This window comes from Zootoca vivipara, chromosome 4, assembly GCF_965207765.1.
Source record: "Zootoca vivipara chromosome 4, rZooViv2.hap1.1, whole genome shotgun sequence".
NCBI classification, from domain to species: domain Eukaryota; kingdom Metazoa; phylum Chordata; class Lepidosauria; order Squamata; family Lacertidae; genus Zootoca; species Zootoca vivipara.
Window position 1 is genome coordinate 34,536,895 of NC_142587.1, and position 2,192 is coordinate 34,539,086.

Genomic DNA, 2,192 nt, shown 5'->3' on the forward strand with positions numbered 1-2,192 from the left:
GAAATAGTTCAGAGAAAGAGGTGGCGAAAAACATGTACTGTGTATCTTGTGAGCGGAATGCAAAGGGGGAGGTGGAATTTGTAAGCATAATCAAGCCTACAAATTATGTCTATTTATCAAGGAAATTGAAGAAGCAACTAAAATGATTTGTAATGTCATTAATAATTAGCATCTGCATTCATTACAATAAATTATTGTGCAGCACATCTGGCTCTGCTGTAAAGGTGTCCTTATTTTTATTTCTCAAGTCCATGATAGACACAGTAATAATGCTCCCCTCAAGAGGGCTGTCAGTATTTTCAGAATTCAGCTGGCTGATTTTCATTTAATGTGATCAATTTGTACAGTGCACAAGGAGATTCAGTTAACAGAAGAAAACCTTTTGGTTTAACAGGTTGAGTTAAGGGCTTTCCATATTCAAACAACCTCCAAAATGCCAGGAAGCTATAGCAGTTAAGGGTCACACCCTAAAAAGACACATTATTTTGGCAATATTGAAATTGTACGGCATCCTATCCTGTGGTGAATTCAAGCTTCACCACTCCCTCAGAACAGGATGACTGTCAGTGGCAGAGGGGTGAACCGAAGTCCCAGATTTGTCTGTTCAATGGAAAAGACACATGGAGCCTATTCAATTGAAGTTGTGAGGTAACTTAAGCTATGTGTACTAATTTGTTGCTGCCTGTATCTCTCTCTCATCTCCTCCCCACCCCAGTGTTTCTCTATCATATTCCAACTGGCCTTTACCTTTCACTCATTCTCACTCCACACCCTATTTCAGTCCTTAATTGAGGCTTTGTTTGTTTTTGTGCAATAGGAAACTGACAGGTTAATTCAGAGAAGAGCCTAACTCCAAAATGGATGTTTACCAGACGAACAGCTTTATTGCAATAGTTTGGAACACCAGCAAGACACAGTGCCACCTATAGTTCAAACAGCAGTGTAAGAGTTAACTCTGCACCACAGAAACTAAGAACTGCAGAGGAAAGCTTTGGAAAAAAACACACACATCTCTTTTGGCCTGTGGTTAAAGTCATTAACATCCTTTCTATTCTACCTGCTTCCTCTGTGAGATCATATCCTTTGCTTTAACTCAAGCTTTTGTTGGTAAAGTAATGCATGCAGGTCTCTTCTTTTGTCCCCCAAAACTTTGGTACTTTATGTGATTTGTATTAGCAATCTAGCAAGTGCTATTCTGGACTCACAAGAAGAGCACTTTGCTCTTTTCAAGTACATTTAAAATTCTCCCTGTACTTCTTTTCTCTGATAAACTGTAATTGCATAGTCACTCTTTATCAGTCTTCTGTGTGCATGCTCCCACAAAGAATTCTACAATAGTCTCATGTATTTGACTCTAGGTAATTAAATGTTCTCTAATTCCCCTGTGTTTAGCTGACCGTCCAAAGGTATATTTATGGAACACCATTCTGCCTCTATTGGATGATCCCTGTGAATGACTCCAAGCAGGTGTTTTTAATATATTCAAATCACAAACAGAATACAACCTTATTGAAATGGTTGGATATTTGAAAGAAAGAAAAAAAGCAGGAAGTTGATACCTTGTAATCAGTCATTGTTGCACAAATGTCAACTGATCAATTTCTCCTCCCCATATCAGAAAGTAGAGTATATTTATGCAACCTACTTTTACAGCCACAGTGTATGATAGTGGTTCAGTGATGGTTCCATGACACCTTGTCCTGTAGGCTTTGGAAAAATTGTGTTAAATCAATCTTCCAGATGTTTTTTGAAAACAAAAAGAAAAGAAAACTCTGACCTTGTTTTGAGTCACGCCATCATTTCAACAGTTTTATTTTATTGTTACAATTACTCATATTACTTCATAAAAATGAAGAAAAAAAAGTGAAGAATATATAAAATCAATTACAGTATTGCCATAAAAATTCTTTGGAAATTCTGGTTCATTCATTAAATGCTATACAGGAATTGGAGAAAGGTAGGAAAATTAGATTGCTAATAAACAAGATAAACTTTTAAAGTATTGCTTACATAAAGCATTACAGTTCTACATTTTAAAATTCATATTCCTTACTTTCTTAAAGAAAAGAAAAGAAGAAAAAGAAGCTTGTCTGGATTATGAAAAGTCCTTACAACAATACAGGAAAGAAAACCTGCTAAGATAAATGCATGACCTTAAGGAATAGAACTGAGGAAACCAGGGGTAGTTTTGC